We start from the raw sequence: 17,635 nt of genomic DNA, 5'->3' as shown, positions 1-17,635 counted from the left end.
CTGGTAGAAGGATTTCACAGTAAAATATCAATGTTTGCAGATGATACAAAACTATGTAAAAAAATTAACACAAGAAAGGACACAAGGAGATTGCAAGAGGATCTGGATAAGTTGAGGGCTTAGGCAGAAACATGGCAAATGAGGTTTAATACTGCTAAATATAAAGTTATGCACATGGGCAGAGGAAATACAGGTCACCATATACACTAAATGGGAAAGCACTGGATAACACTGATATGGAAAAGGACCTGGGGGTTTTAGTTAATGTAAGCTTAACTGGAGCAATCGGTGTCAGGCAGCTGCTACCAAGGCAAATAGGATCATAGGGTGCATCAAAAGAGATATAAGGGCACATGACGAGAACATTGTTTTTCCCTCTTTACAAGTCACTAGGCAGACCACAGATGGAATATTGTGTACAGTTTTGGCCACCGGTACTCAAGAAGGACACATCAGAGCTTGAGCGGTAAAAGGTGGACAACTAAAGTAATTAAGGAATGGGTGGACTACACTACTACAAAATTGAGATCATTTAGTTCAGAAAAAAGACGGTTGGTGGTAAACAATAAAGACAACCTCAACAAGGGAAGCTATGTCCCTAAAGAACCTACCCAAGGAAGGGACCTGCCTATGCACAGATAACCCACCCTGAGAAGGGTGAACCTGACCACGTACCTAGGCCACTAGCTGACCCTATGTGGGATAGGAGAATAACACAGCAAACAAGATGTAACAGATAATAACTGCTGTACTCTAGCTTTGTGAACAATCGGGTAAACTGGGGAACCAGCTATAAGCACTGGTCTCCTCCACAGCCCGTGGAAGACTAAAAATAAATATCACTCAAGCCAAGCCCCAGGCCAGGCTAAATAGTCCTGACAAATTACCCACAGTTGAAGCCAAGCACTCCCACTAGAGCCAGAGAAACACACACAAAAACTGCACCAGACCATCTAGAAAGGAAGCAATCCCAGAACCGCCGCAACAGGGGCATCCTATACATCTAAAGGAAAGAAGGTTTCAACCTCACTGGATTTTTTTTTTTTTGCCTTCCTCTGGATCAACATTGCAGGGTAATAGGCTGAACTGGATGGACATATGTCTTTATTTGGCCTTATATATTAACTTACTATCAATTCTTGTAATATAATATTATTGAAATATTTCTCGCATAGCTATGATTCTCAACGAGTTAGATCTTTTAATTTATCTTGTTCATGTGACTGGTTGTTTCATATTTTGCATTTCATTATTGGAGCACATTCTCCTTTGAGAGTAGGACTTCCGGCTCCTGGCTTCAGTGCTTGACTTGTGTTGCGCGTTTGAGTGCAGTTTACTGCCCCACTTTTGGCTCCACTCTTGGATTTGCGTTCCAGGTTTGAGAGCAGCCCACTTCAGGATTTCGTGCTCTGTTACAACTAGACTCACGGAACTGAAGTACTGTGTAAGGCGTTCCAACCTCCCTTTCTAGTGTTATGTCACCGCATGTGACTGTCAGTGACACATGATGCTCCTGTGGGGATCTCTTCAGTTTTTGGGAAATCAAATAATCTTTCACGTTTAGGTTTATGTGAAGCATTCCTTTTTGATTCTACCGTTCAAAATTGAGGACAACTAATCTTTGAACCAGGATAGGAATTCACTGGCTTCCCCTTGATGGGAGGCATTTCCAAGAGATGCACAGTCTGTACAGATCTCTAATGGAAAGTTAAAGAAGGAAGATATGACCATAGCCAAGGTGCAAATTTTAGAATTCTATATTCCGCCAATGACATAACAGCAACATTTCGACCAAAACGTCTTTGTCAAGCATACAGATACATATGTGTCTAATGTTTATAGTGATTCCAATTAACATCAGTCATATAGGCCCTCCCAAGGTAAAAGCCATCATCACAGTGTGCAGATCCATCATGGCGCCATTAAGATCATTCAGCATCATGCTCTAACCCATCGCGGTACCACACCTTTGGTGAAAAAACTTTTCGCCAAAGATGAAGTAATTATTCTGCAAGATGTATTCGAGCTGACGCATCACAAAGTTCAGACATCCATTACTCCAGTCTGAGGTGCAAAGACGCTCACGAATTGCATGAATTCCCCTTTCGAGCATTATATTCTTGTATAACGAAACCACGCCCATAGTGACAAGGATGGTCTCGTCACTTACTACACCCTGATTCACTTTGCATAAAAAGTCGCTTGTATCTTGAATATAAGATGCCGCACCAGTGGCGAACCCATGTAAGACTCGATCTAGAAACCGAGATTAATTGCAAAACATTGAGCCTTTACTGGAAATGATGGGCCTTCCTGGTGGCTCCCTAAGATTTTTGTGTATCTTCGGTAATATATAGATACTTGGAATGACAGAATATTGCACAAAAAGAAAATCAGCCAATTATTCAATAAAAAACATTTGTGTAATCCTACTTACAAAGCGTGGCTCCTTTGGATTGCTCTCACTCATCATCCTCTATCTCACCGGCGTGTGCAATGTGTCACTGCGCAGATGCGAGGGTCCGAGATATCGCAAGAGCTCACTCAGTGTCCCGCTTGACATTCCCGACTCTCACAGCCACTGTGCTCCATCAGTGCGCATGCGCGAGAGTAGAAGACTCATCACGCGACGAGACACGGACCAAAATCCAGTTACTATGGACACGTTAGCGTCCACAGGAGATATGCTAATCATTCATATAGTCTCATCCATGTATTTAACCAATCATGGTGTACTATCCGCTACATATCTCCTCTATATCTTTGTCATCCCTAATTGTCCATAGAAATGCCTACCGTATTTTGCTCCATATCTCTGCATACAAATAAACCCATTTCTATACAACATAGTCGCTATAACTAGATAATAAGGGTCATGACCTACCCATAATGACCATTAAATCTTATCCACATGTCTGTTACCGTGCAGGACCATGTGGGACCTGATCAATATATTCATCCAATTAATATATGTCATATATGCATAGGGGACTACATTAGTTGTCCTGTGTGTCAAATGTCCATGTCTCACCCTATTACACTTCCCACCTATGTTTGCTCAGGTGTTTAGATGTAATCCACCTATAAACTAGCGGACCTAAACATATGTGACAACACAAGAAATATCATAAATCATTGAGTTTTTATTGATATAATCATGCAAAATGAAAACGCAATAGACCACCAGGGGACTATGGCCGCCTGCAAACGGCCGGGTCGGATCCGGCAGCGAGAATTCTCACCGCGGGACACGACCCGAGCGCCTGCAGAGAGCAGCGCGTACTCAGCCGCGCCCCGCAGCTCCGGATCTTTCATGTGCCGGCTGCCGGGCAGCCGGCGCATGCACAGACCGGAGCCAGCGGCGGGTGAGGGACGTTTCTGTGCGGGGTCTGCGGCCCCCGCACAGAAATACAATATGCCACAGTTTGTTTGCCGCGCAAGATTTCGCACGGCCAAACCGCAGCCCTCTGCATAGGATTGCGTTTGTTAACGCAATCCTATGCAAGCTTCCAGCGGCGGAAATCCCGCCACGGAATTTCCGCCCGTCTTCTGGCGGCCTTTGTCAGAAGACAAAGCAGCTTCTTGGTCATCACTTGCATAAGCTCTACTTGGGATAACTTTGAATAAAACATCAGATTTACATTCCAAATGCACGGATATCAGAAGCAGACAACACAATCGCAATGTGATCGGTCTAAAGTCGTGTTAAAAAAATGTTAAAAAAATGTTCGTAAGAGATAAATCGACCGCACATAGGAACACTCCCAAAGAAGGTGTAAGACACCCAAATGTGCATTCATACTAGTAAAGGAATAACCAAGTAAACATCACTAAGAGACACATCCAAAATGGACTGTATGTAAAACTTCAATCAAAGAACATACTACACTAACTAAAGTATGAACATACACATACTAAACTTTCTCCCAATCCTATAATATAACTGACTTTGCATCAGTTGCGCCACTTTTAAAGTGCACTGGATTGTGCTGCTAGCACCATATCTATTTCTACTACTCTAATGGAAAGTTGTCATGCAATGGCTACTAACATCCTCTACACACTCTGTGTTTGGAATTCCTGCTACTCTGCAGAGGTAGACACCAAGGAGAAGCAGAGTCGTGTACATGTGAACATATAATATAATCACAGCCAAAATAAGACATCTAGCATCACCTTCCTTTCTTGCTTAACCTCTTAGTAACAACGCCATTGCCTTTTTACATCCTAGCTAAGTGGGCTTTAATCCTCAGGGACATAGAAACATGCATCCCCTGAGGATTAAAGCCACGTGGGCTGTGGACGTGACAGCTACATGCTGTCGGTTACCGGAGGTAGCTGACAACATAGAGGTGTCATGGGGAGACCCCCCGGCAAGGTGATCAGCGCTATCCAGTGGATAGCGACGATCGCAATAAAGTCAGTAAAAACTTAAATAAAGTTAAAGATTCGGCTGCCCTCATGGATCGAATCCATGGGGGCAGCTGAGCATACTAATCCCCGTCCTCTGTGCTGTCCCGCAGTGATCTGGTCCTCCAGGTACTGACGCTGCTCTTCTGTGCATGCGCTTCAAACTTATGATGTCACGCGTACGCGCAGAAGGGCTAGATCTCCCGGGAAATTTGAAATTTCCAGGCAGGAGATACCACTGGGGACCGCATACTGGCGTTTACGGAAAATTCAAAATAAGTTTTAAAAAGTTAAAGTTTGAGGGTGGAGCTTGCAACGGGCGAGGTGAGGCGCGTCTGAGGAGGGCTCCGGCTGCAACGGCAGTAAACAGGCTTACCAACAGCATCCATCAGAGCAGAGAGCGAGCATGGGACGCAGGAGAGCACAGAGCACCTTGGGCCGCCTGTCTGACCCTGAGAAGGGCAGAGTACATCAGTTCCTGTTTGCAGATGGCCGGCGGCTGTGGAGGATCCAAGATGGCGCCGGCGGGGGGAGAGAAGAAGCAGCGCGGTAGCATGTTGGGGGAAAGGACTCCTGGAGCCGGGGGCAGAGGCATGGTTACCATAGAGTGGTACAGCCAGGGGCCTGAAGAGGCAGAGGAAGAGCAGCACTCACCCAAGGGAGCCACAGCCAGACCTGCAAGGGTGCACTCCAGGCTCATAAGGTACCACACAGACATGCAGCCCACACCACCTCTACCAGCAGCATCAATGCTGGAGGAGCAGGCCCTTAATCCATGCAGGACAGAGGAGAGATTGTGAGGAGTTCCTCAGCCCCCCCCCCCCCAAAGACCCACCTGTACAGGCCCCTGTAGCAGGCTTGGGAGGTCAATCCCAGACATATTCCCCAGGGCAGCTTGATAATGGAGAAGAGTGGGACTGGAGAGCCCATTTACGCTCCCTGCCCACTAAGGGAGACTTGGACAACTCTCTTCATAAGCTAGAAATGTCACGCAAAAGAGACATCACAACCCTGCAAAAGGACATTATTCAAGTGGGTCAGCGCCTGGCGGGGGTGGAGGAATCACAGGAAAGCCTATTAGAAGTGGTAGAATCCCACAGAAAGGTCATTGAAACTTAGTCTTCACAAATTTCAGAGCTGTTTCTCCACCTGGACGACCTGGAGAATCATAATAGGCGGAACAATTTATGCATAAGTGGTCTGGAGGAAAATGTTGAGCATAATCAATTTGAGGCATGGGCTCAGAAATTCTTCAATGGCTTACTGCAGAGACCTCCAGAAAAACCAATTGAAATCGACAGGATACATCATACATTGGGTCCAAGGTCCACAGATCCTGCGAGATCCTCGGAGATCCCCTATTCTCATTCTCCAAGATTTATCGTTGAAAGAAAAGACATCTAGTACAAATGGGGGTATCCCTTTCAACTATAGGCGCACAAAGGGAATAAAAAGGCCTCTCTCAGGACTGTGGGGAACTTGCCGGGATTCCTGGGTTCCTTTAAGCTTCCAATGATTGCCCACCCAGATTGACCACAACGAGAGGTGAGCGTTAGCCCCAGCTATAAGCCCCTTATGGCGGAGAGTTGGTGGTAGAGCCAAACACTGAATTTAAGGCCACCATCTTGCATTCCTGCAATGTTCTCTCACTTAGGTGATTTATGGATGCCTATTCAAGTCTCTGCCTCTTTCTCTTTTCAGGTTCAATTACGATATGTTTTTCATAAGACAGTTAACAAACCAAGTCAGTACTGCCTTATTTTGTTATTCATTTCTATTGATTAGCCAGAGCCGCCAGGGGTGTGTGGCCTCGCTTTTGGTTTTCCTCACCCTCCAGTAGGGTGTGCAGCCAGTGTGCTGCTCCACAAGGGTTTTTCACAGAATGTGTCCTGCAATGTTTGAAGGGGCTGAATACTCTGGAAAAAAGGAATCAGGTTCTTTATCACCTACATAAGAAGGGGGTTATGGTGGCCATGCTACAGGAGACCCACTTCAAAGCAGATAACACACTTTTCATCTAGATTTTATACTGTATGGATCCATAGTCCTCACCCTACTAAAAAGCATGTGGGATCTCGATGGCATTGCACAAGTCTCTTCAGCATGTAGTCATCGACCGGGTGGTAGACCCACACCATCGATATATAAGTCATGGGCTCAGTGATGTCATTCGCTAATGTCTATTTTCCCAACCAGGACCAGATTGCCTTAGGGATATCCATTCTGAGAAAGTTGGCCAATTTTGCTGATGGTACTGGCGTGCTCCTGGGAGGCGATCTCAACCTGGCAATGGATCCCGGGATGGACTCATCAGTGGGTTAATCCCCCATTTCCCACACAGCACGTCGCACATTGAAGAGGGAGTTGGAGAGGTTGCAGTTGGTGGATATGTGGAGAATTTTACACCCGAGTGTCAGGGACTACAGTTTTTATTCGGCGGTCCTCAATAGTTATAGCCGGATAGATTACCTCTTCATCTCACATAGGTTATTAGATTGTAACCCAACTTAAGTGTGTCCTGAGGGATGTCTTTATCTCTCATGGGGCTCGCCTTAAGAAGTATAGATCAGCGAAATTGAATAGACTCCTAAACGAGTTGCGTACTAAGGAGCTAATAAATAAGGGCCACCCATCAGATACAACAAAAGTGGAAATTTCCACGATATGTCATCAGATTCTGTCAATTCTGGATCAGATGTCGATGGGGTTCAGAGACAGAATGCACAGATGTGCTTTTGAGTACGGGGATAAATGCGTGAGGTGGCTGTCCAGAACCCTACATCCCAGAACTACTTTGACCCATATCCCTAAGATTCAAAAACAGTTGGGGGGGGGGGGGGAGTTGCTAATTTGACCACAGAGATTTTGGAGGTTTTTCATAATTATTACAATAACTTATATAATAAAGAGCAAAACCCAATTCCAACGCAAAGGACGTGGAGGAGGCTTTTTCACTCCCTGAATTATCAGCCTTAAAAAAGGAGCTCAAAGTCGGCAAGAGCCCAGTGCCAGGCGGGCTCACATCTAAATTTTACAAACTCTTTAAGGAATAAATATCCCCATTGTTACTTAAGACTTTCAATGCGATATGCAGGGCTTGTCCCTTTCTGACCCAGGCACTTCATCATTTTGAGCCCCGTTATACTTCTGAACACAGGAGAAACAGAGGTATCCATTTTGGGGTGTAAATCCTCATTTTCATGTGCACTGTAGAAAAAAAAACTGCCTTTAAAATGACATATTTGCAAAAATTTGAAATTGTATTTTTTCTCCTCTAAATTGAATTAATTCTTGAAAAAAAACTGTGGGGTCAAAAAACTCATGACACCCCTCAGTGAATACACTAAGGGGTGTCGTTTTTAAAATGGGGTCATTTGTGGGGGTATCATTCTGACACCTATGAGCCTTTGCAATCTTTGCTTGGTGTAGGAAAACAAAGTGTTCCTCAAAATGTTGATAATCAATGTTAAATTTGTATGTCTCCTAAATGGTTAAAAAAATGAAAGTTTTTCAAATGTGCGTCCAGAATAAACAGATGGAAATATATCTTATCAAAAATTTGTACAGTATGTTTGCACATATTTGAGATATTGCAATTGAAAATGTGAAAAAAGTATAAATATTTCAAAATTTTCTCAATTTTGGTGCTTTTAATAAATATACATAAATTCTATTGGTCTATTTTTACCACCTAAATGAAATACAAAACACAATGTGACTAAAAAACAATGTCAGAATCACTGGGATATGCAAAACCTTTACGGATTTATTCTATGTTAAAGTGACACGTCAGATTTGTTAAATTTTTGTTCTGCCACTAAGATGCAAACAGGCTTGGTCACTAAAGGGTAAAAAAGCACTTTAGCAAAATAGCATACATAGTCTTACTTAGCAGAGGTTAAGCACAGCACGCTTGGAGAGACCTCCAACTAGGATATTGGTGATGCACCAGCGTCAATTCTGGTGACACGTCAGATTCCCTGCCTTGTATATGGCTGTAGGCATGCACTGTACCAGTGATGTGCTCTACCATGTCATATCCAGTGATGCACCACTGCCAGAACTCAGAAAAACTCCTCCAGCCACTCCAGCTGTTCACCTACTCTGCTAATCAGGGGGAAACTCCTCTAAAAAAGAGGGAATAATCCAGCAGTAGTGAGCTTGAGGTGCTGTGCTTGGCACAGAGTGAATAGCTGCAGACATGTAGACATGGCAGAAAAACAAAGGTTTTCTTTTGCTTCGGACTTGCCAGAATTTTTTTCTTTTCTTGAGCACCTCTGTGGTAATGCAGACAGATGTGGCACAGAGAAATTTGATCCTGTTTGTGAGGCCAAAAGAAGAGGTTCTGCAGCATCCCAACGGCCACCTAGACATGAGGCCCACACTGAGGAGCTGGCGGAATAGAGTTGGCACTTGTCACGGTGGCTTTACCAGACTCCTCCCCAGAGGGACGCATGCAACCTCGACCCAAGTACCGTTATGCCTCTTCCAGGCAATTTTGGGACAGCGGTTACTTGTATACGTGTAGTGGACTTTAGATTTGTCACGTGTGACGCCACCATCCCCTCTCACCATAGCTTGTATCAGGTGGATAAATGAAGAGAGTCCACACACAGGTGATAACTTAGTTACTGAGAATGGGTAATGACTAGAGATGAGCGAACGTGTTCTTCCGAGCTTGATATTCGTGCGAATATTAGGGTGTTCGGGATGTTCGTTATTCGTAACGAACACCATGCGGTGTTCTGGTTATTTTCACTTCCTTCCCTGAGACGTTAGCGCGCTTTTCTGGCCAATTGAAAGACAGGGAAGGCATTACAACTTCCCCCTGTGACGTTCAAGCCCTATACCACCCCCCTGCTGTGAGTGGCTGGGAAGATCAGGTGTCACCCGAACATAAAAGTCGGCCCCTCCCGCGGTTCGCCTCAGATGCCGTGTGATTTAGATGAGGGACAGTGCTGTTTGTACCGGAGCTGCTGTAGGGAAAGAATTGGTAGTTAGTGTAGGCTTCAAGACCCCCCAAAGGTCCTTATTAGGGCCACTGATAGCTGTGTGTTGGCTGCTGTTAGCAGTGGCAATTTTTTTTTTCTCAAAATCGCCTCTGCAGACCGTTGCACCTGGCATTAGGGACAGAAGTGCTGCATAGGCAGGGAGAGTGTTAGGAGTGAGTGTAGCCTTCAAGAACCTCAACGGTCCTTTCTAGGGCCATATTTATCCGTGTGCAGTACTGTCCAGGCTGCTGTTAGCTGTGCTGCATTTTTTTTTGCTTCTCAAAATCGCTTCTGCAGAGCATTGCACCCTCCATTGATACTGCAGGGAAAGAATTGTATAGGCAGGGCCACAACACAGTTATTATTCATTGAATATATGCAGTGCTGCCTTTTGCTTGTAAAACAAGTGAAAATAATTCTATTTGTCCGGCCTCTGTCCGTCCTAAGGGCGGTGGACACGTGTCGGCTGCGTGTGACACCTTTAAAAATCATACGCACCCAGCTACGTTTTACTCCTGGCTTCGCCATTTGCTTTCCTTAATTGGGAAAAAAAATACCTGCTCTGCCACAGTTAATAACTCTGCTACCCTCACGTTCTGTGACACATTAGCAGGGACACAGCACAGTTATTAAACTTCTCATGTTCATAGAATATACGCAGTGCTGCCTTTTGGTGCCAAAAAACAGAAAATAATTCTATTTGTCCGGCCTCTGTCCGTCCTAAGGGCGGTGGACACGTGTCGGCTGCGTGTGACACCTTTAAAAATCATACGCACCCAGCTACGTTTTACTCCTGGCTTCGCCATTTGCTTTCCTTAATTGGGAAAAAAAATACCTGCTCTGCCACAGTTAATAACTCTGCTACCCTCACGTTCTGTGACACATTAGCAGGGACACAGCACAGTTATTAAACTTCTCATGTTCATAGAATATACGCAGTGCTGCCTTTTGGTGCCAAAAAACAGAAAATAATTCTATTTGTCCGGCCTCTGTCCGTCCTAAGGGCGGTGGACACGTGTCGGCTGCGTGTGACACCTTTAAAAATCATACGCACCCAGCTACGTTTTACTCCTGGCTTCGCCATTTGCTTTCCTTAATTGGGAAAAAAAATACCTGCTCTGCCACAGTTAATAACTCTGCTACCCTCACGTTCTGTGACACATTAGCAGGGACACAGCACAGTTATTAAACTTCTCATGTTCATAGAATATACGCAGTGCTGCCTTTTGGTGCCAAAAAACGGAAAATAATTCTATTTGTCCAGCCTCTGTCCGTCCTAAGGGCGGTGGACACGTGTCGGCTGCGTGTGACACCTTTAAAAATCATACGCACCCAGCTACGTTTTACTCCTGGCTTCGCCATTTGCTTTCCTTAATTGGGAAAAAAAATACCTGCTCTGCCATAGTTAATAACTCTGCTACCCTCACGTTCTGTGACACATTAGCAGGGACACAGCACAGTTATTAAACTTCTCATGTTCATAGAATATACGCAGTGCTGCCTTTTGGTGCCAAAAAACGGAAAATAATTCTATTTGTCCGGCCTCTGTCCGTCCTAAGGGCGGTGGACACGTGTCGGCTGCGTGTGACACCTTTAAAAATCATACGCACCCAGCTACGTTTTACTCCTGGCTTCGCCATTTGCTTTCCTTAATTGGGAAAAAAAATACCTGCTCTGCCACAGTTAATAACTCTGCTACCCTCACGTTCTGTGACACATTAGCAGGAAAACAGCACAGTTATTAAACTTAGATTATTCATTCACTAGAGGCAGTGGGGCCTTTTGTTTTCAAAAAAGGGAAAAAATTATATTTGGCCTGCAGTCTTGCGCCAATTTATTTCCTGCCTGTGAAATCAAATCACTGGTAATACAGCATGCTGAGGGGTAGGGGTAGGCCTAGAGGACGTGGACGCGGCCGAGGACGCGGAGGGCCAAGTCAGGGTGTGGGCACAGGCCAAGCTCCTGATCCAGGTGTGTCGCAGCCGACTGCTGCGCGATTAGGAGAGAGGCACGTTTCTGGCGTCCCCACATTCATCGCCCAATTAATGGGTCCACGCGGGAGACGGTTATTAGAAAATGAGCAGTGTGAGCAGGTCCTGTCCTGGATGGCAGAAAGTGCTTCGAGCAACCTATCGTCTACCCGCAGTTCTGCGCCGTCCACTGCTGCCAATCCGAATCCTCTGTCTGCTGCTCCTCCTTCCTCCCAGCCTCCTCACTCCACTACAATAACACCTGCTCAGGAGCGGGAGCACTCCCAGGAACTGTTCTCGGGCCCCTGCTTAGATTGGGCAGCAGCGGTTCCTCTCCCACCAGAGGAGTTTATCGTCACTGATGCCCAACCATTCGAAAGTTCCCGGGGTCCGGGGGAAGAGGCTGGGGACTTCCGCCAACTGTCTCAACAACTTTCTGTGGGTGAGGAGGACGATGACGATCAGACACAGTTGTCTTGCAGTGAGGTAGTAGTAAGGGCAGTAAGTCCGAGGGAGCAGCGCACAGAGGATTCGGAGGAAGAGCAGCAGGACGATGAGGTGACTGACCCCACCTGGTGTGCAACGCTTACTCAGGAGGACAGGTCTTCAGAGGGGGAGTCAAGGGCATCAGCAGGGCAGGTTGCAAGAGGCAGTGCGGTGGCCAGGGGTAGAGGCAGGGCCAGACCGAATAATCCACCAAGTGTTTCCCAAAGCGCCTCCTCGCGCCATGCCACCCTGCAGAGGCCGAGGTGCTCTAAGGTCTGGCAGTTTTTCACAGAGACGCCTGACGACCGACGAACAGTGGTGTGCAACCTTTGTCGCGCAAAGCTCAGCCGGGGAGCCAACACCAACAGCCTCACCACCACCACCATGCGCAGACATATGATGGCCAAGCACCCCGCAAGGTGGGACGAAGGCTGTTCAGCGCCTCCGGTTTGCACCCCTGCCTCTCCCCCTGTGCCCCAACCTTCCACTGAGATGCAACCCCCCTCTCAGGACACAGGCACTACCGTCTCCTGGCCTGCACCCACACCCTCACCTCCGCTGTCCTCGGCCCCATCCAGCAGTGTAGTTCAGCGCACCGTCCAGCCGTCGCTTGCGCAACTGTTGAAGCGCAAGCGCAAGTACGCCGCCACGCACGCTCAAACGTTAACCGTCCGCATAGCAAAATTCATCAGCCTTGAGATGCTGCCGTATAGGGTTGTGGAAACGGAGTCCTTCAAAAGTATCATGGAGGCGGCGGCCCCGTGCTACTCAGTTCCCAGTCGCCACTACTTTTCCCGATGTGCCGTCCCAGCCCTGCACGACCACGTCTCCCGCAACATTGTACGCGCCCTCACCAACGCGGTTACTGCCACGGTCCACTTAACTACGGACACGTGGACAAGCACAGGCGGGCAGGGCCACTACATCTCCCTGACGGCACATTGGGTGAATTTAGTGGAGGCTGGGACAGAGTCAGAGCCTGGGACCGCTCACGTCCTACCCACCCCCAGAATTGCGGGCCCCAGCTCGGTGGTGGTATCTGCGGAGGTGTATGCTTCCTCCACTAAAGCACCCTCCTCCTCCTCCTCCTCCTCTGTCTCGCAATCAAGATGTGTTAGCAGCAGCATGTCGCCAGCAGTCGGTGTCGCGCGGTGTGGCAGCACAGCGGTGGGCAAGCGTCAGCAGGCCGTGCTGAAACTACTCAGCTTAGGCGATAAGAGGCACACGGCCCACGAACTGCTGCAGGGTCTGACACAGCAGACCGACCGCTGGCTTGCGCCGCTGAGCCTCCAACCGGGCATGGTCGTGTGTGACAACGGCCGTAACCTGGTGGCGGCTCTGCAGCTCGGCAGCCTCACGCACGTGCCATGCCTGGCCCACGTCTTTAATTTGGTGGTTCAGCGCTTTCTGAAAAGCTACCCACGCTTGTCAGACCTGCCCGTAAAGGCGCGCCGGCTCTGTGCACATTTTCGCAAGTCCCACACGGACGCTGCCACCCTGCGCACCCTGCAACATCGGTTTAATCTGCCAGTGCACCGACTGCTGTGCGACGTGCCCACACGGTGGAACTCTATGCTCCACATGTTGGCCAGGCTCTATGAGCAGCGTAGAGCTATAGTGGAATACCAACTCCAATATGGGCGGCGCAGTGGGAGTCAGCCTCCTCAATTCTTTTCAGTAGAATGGGCCTGGTTGGCAGACATCTGCCAGGTCCTTGGAAAGTTTGAGGAGTCTACCCAGGTGGTGAGCGGCGATGCTGCAATCATTAGCGTCACCATTCCTCTGCTATGCCTCTTGAGAAGTTCCCTGCAAAGCATAAAGGCAGACGCTTTGCGCTCGGAAACAGAGCCGGGGGAAGACAGTATGTCGCTGGATAGTCAGAGCACCCTCCTGTCTATATCTCAGCGCGGTGAGGAGGAGGAGGAGGAAGATGAGGAGGAGGGGGAAGAGACAGCTTGGCCCACTGCTGAGGGTACACTTATAAAGAACCCCAGTCAGACTGGGGCATGCAGTGTGGGCCGAAGCCCACCTGCATTAAGCACGACATTACTACCTCAGCTGTGTTGGGCAATGCAATGGGATATTTCTGTGTACCGCCGGTGGGTTCCAGGGAGCCACCCATGCTGTGGGTCGACAGAGACTTCACAATAGGGAGTTGTACCTGCCTGTGTCTATGAATTAAAAAGCCCGGTCTGACTGGGGCATGCAGACACCTTGACAGAATGAATAGTGTGTGGCACATAGGTTCCCCATTGCTATGCCCACGTGTGCAGCTCCTGATGGCGGTGGCACAGGATTCTATTTCTCATTGCTTCTGTACAGCATTGTGGGCTATCGCTCCGCCACTTTTAAAGAGGGTCGCTGCCTAGCCGTGCCAACCTCTGCAGTGTGTGCCTGCGGTCCCTCGTCATGGCAGACGCAATTCTAAATAGACATGAGCGTGGTGTGGCATGAGGGCAGCTGAAGGCTGCCCAGGGACACTTTGGTGTGAGCTGTGGGGGGGAGGGGGTGCGGTTGGGCAGCATGTAACCCAGGAGAAGTGTCAGTGGAGTGTCATGCAGGCAGTGATTGTGCTTTGTTGGAGGTAGTGTGGTGCTTAGCAAAGGTATGCCATGCTAATGAGGGCTTTTCAGAAGTAAAAGTTGTTGGGAGGGGGGGGGGCCACTCTTGCCGGTATTGTGGCTTAATAGTGGGACCTGTGAACTTGAGATGCAGCCCAACATGTAGCCCCTCGCCTGCCCTATCCGTTTCTGTGTCATTCCCATCACTTTCTTGAATTGCCCAGATTTTCACACATGAAAACCTTAGCGAGCATCGGCGAAATACAAAAATGCTCTGGTCGCCCATTGACTTCAATGGGGTTCGTTGTTCGAAACGAACCCTCGAGCATCGCGGGAAGTTCGTTCCGAATAACGAACACCCGAACATTTTGGTGTTCGCTCATCTCTAGTAATGACCGGTGAACTTTACTGGAAGCTTGTCAGAGTACAACGTGACACACACCGTACTGTTCCTGGAAAGGGAACACTGCGGAGGAGGATGGGGGTTAGGAACACTTCACAGACACTCGCTCAGTATTTATAAGCAGCTCTGCACGGCGAGCTCTTCACTTCAGTCGCTCCTTAGAGGTGGTTCCGGGAATAGAAGGCCTCAAGATACCTCTCCTCTTTTTCCATCACTTCACCACATGAGGGTTGAAGGTACCCCCATGGGGCCGGCACTTCACTTCACACTCAACCGTAGAAGATGACAGAAGCCCTTTCCCGCTCTCAGACACTTACATTTATAGGGTCTAACATACCACATGACAGGAAATAAATTGATACTTTTCCAGACATATCCCAGCCACTTTCAGACATTACCTCTCACATGCTGCAGCTGTGCAATACACATCACAGCAGGCAATACATTTTGCACAGTGCATCCACATTGAAGACATGACATGTATGACAATCATGGATGGGCCAGAAATATAGACTTCGGGCCACTACTCAGTCACCTACCAGCTACACCTTCATGCCAAAAGACAAAGATCACACCCTATATAAAAAGCAATGAAATTAAAGTTGAGATCTTTCACACTGAGAATAAGGATGACGCTGTATACAGCCTGGAAAGTGAAGATGAAATCCTTCTAACAGGGAAAGTACTTGTCTCCTGATTCTCCCGGGAGAAGACAAAAATACATTGACTCTAAGAGTCCATATGCACGGGATGACCTGTCAGATCATTCCAGTCCGCCTCTATTCACGCATGCATAAACTCAATGATTAACGAAAAGCGAATGAATTCTTGTTCAGCATTCAGTTGGTGCATGCATTTAGACTGGACAAGAATTGTTCAAATTCCTGCTGGATGCATAAACAATTTATTGGCCGTGTAAAAGGACTCTTAAGGCTCTTTTACACGGGCCAACAGTTATTTGGATGTCTGCATGAGAGCTGAGATGAACACAACATCGTCGTTTCCCAAACTAAACTTTGATTTGTCGCTGAAGACAACCGAGTTCCACTCTGTAGCAGTCCAGTTACGTTGTGCATGACACCACTGCAAATGATGGGTGGGGGTCAAAGGCAGTACATGTAATGGGTGACGTGAGACCAAATGTCCTTCAGACAAATGGCTGGTAAAGGTTTTGACAGAAGACACAAAGGCCTGTGCACAAGGCACTAGGAAGCAGTGTAGCTATTCAGCATAGCTCAATCAGCAGAAGCATTGCCTTAAAGGGGTTGTCCCGCGAAAGCAAGTGGGGTTATACACTTCTGTATGGCCATATTAATGCACTTTGTAATATACATCGTGCATTAAATATGAGCCATACAGAAGTTATACACTTACCTCCTCCGGTGCTGGCGTCCCCGTCTCCATGGCGCCGACTAACGCTGCCTTCTCCTTCCATTAGACGCGCTTGCGCTGTGCGGTCTTCTGCTGTGTTGAATGGGGCTTCTCCGGCGTGCTCGCGCCAGAGAGCTGGTCTGCGCATGCCCAAAAGACCTCGGCAGCGTGAGCATGCCGGAGCGGCCCCATTCAACAGAACAGAAGACCGCACAGCGCAAGCGCGTCTAATGGAAGGAGAAGGCAGCGTTAGTCGGCGCCATGGAGACGGGGACGCCAGCACCGGAGGAGGTAAGTGTATAACTTCTGTATGGCTCATATTTAATGCACGATGTATATTACAAACTTGCTTTCACGGGACAACCCCTTTAAGCACATAAGGTCACAGGTTTGAGTCCTGACACCATTTTTCATGGCCAAACAACTGGCCAAGTGCTGACGTCCCCGCTAAGGTCATCAGCACTCGTGCTGAGCATTAAGGGCTTATTCCCATGAGCGTATTTTGGCTGGCTTTTTCACGGCCAGCCGATATACGCTTCCATCTAATCAGTTCCCCCCACTGGTTCTCTGTCTCTCTCCTCCACTCCGGCGTCTGCAATGGGTGTGGGTGGCACAGGGTGGAGTTAAGTTCCGCTCTGTCTCACCCACCCCTATTGCTGGCTAAGGACAAGAGGCGGGGAGGGGGTGGGAGCTTATCCCTCCACTGCCCCACTCACTCCAATTGCAAACCACTCAGTGGGGAAGAGAGAGGCAGAGAGCTGGCGAGTGGGAGGGAAGGGGGGACTGCTCAGATGGAAGCGTATATCGGCCGGCCATAAAAACACTGTCCGATATATGCTCGTGCAAAAAAGCCCTCAAAATAAAACGCAAGAAGGCCCAATTGCAGTGAATAGAACTCATTGATTTGCAATTGCGAGAAAAAATATGTGGCATGTCCTATCTTGGTGCACCATAAGGGCCCATTGAAATCAATGCAGGAAACCTGCATCTTCACTCCATATTTGTGCAGCATTTCAATTGGTCCAGCTGCATTTAATTTTGTGTGCGCACATACGCAGTGTATTTGCACGCACAAATATACGCAGGAATGGACGAAAAATGCAGGTGTAAGCAATTTTTGGTTGCGTAAATGTGCGCCCTAAGGGCTTATTCAGACGACCATATATAGGCCGCGTATTCACGGCGACTGATATACGGCGTCCCTCTCTGCAGGGGGAGGAGGCTGGAAGAGCCGGGAGTAGTACTCTGAGCTCCCGCCCCCTCTCCGCCAACTCTCCACCCCCTCTGCCCTATTTGCAATGAGGGGAGGCGGGATGGGGATGGAGCTAATTCCCAGAACTTGGCCACACCCCCATCCCGCCCCCTCTAATTGCAAATAGTGCAGAGGGGTGGAGAGGAGGCTGAGAGGGGGCGGGGTTTTCACGCCAAGTCGATATACGTCGT

This window comes from Eleutherodactylus coqui, chromosome 1 (assembly GCF_035609145.1).
Source record: "Eleutherodactylus coqui strain aEleCoq1 chromosome 1, aEleCoq1.hap1, whole genome shotgun sequence".
NCBI classification, from domain to species: Eukaryota; Metazoa; Chordata; class Amphibia; order Anura; family Eleutherodactylidae; genus Eleutherodactylus; species Eleutherodactylus coqui.
Note: the sequence above shows the minus strand (reverse complement) of the source record.